Here is a 229-nt window from a genome sequence, read left to right as displayed (position 1 = left end):
GGCTGCCAGCTGTGGGTCCGTACCCGGGTTGTTATTGTAGGGTTGTTGGATGCGGGGCCGTGCCGGGTTGTTATTGTAGGGTCGTCGGACGTGGGCCCATGTCAGCGTCCCCGCTCTGTTGTTATTGTAGGGTTGTTAGTGGGGTCCGTGCCGGTCCTGCTCTGTTGTTATTGTAGGGTCGCTGGAGAAAACCCCGGGGGTGGCAGCCTGGGTCCTGTGCCCCCCGCCC

This window comes from Egretta garzetta, unplaced genomic scaffold, assembly GCF_000687185.1.
Source record: "Egretta garzetta isolate BGI_Z169 unplaced genomic scaffold, ASM68718v1 scaffold238, whole genome shotgun sequence".
NCBI classification, from domain to species: domain Eukaryota; kingdom Metazoa; phylum Chordata; class Aves; order Pelecaniformes; family Ardeidae; genus Egretta; species Egretta garzetta.
This window is presented reverse-complemented; position numbering follows the sequence as displayed.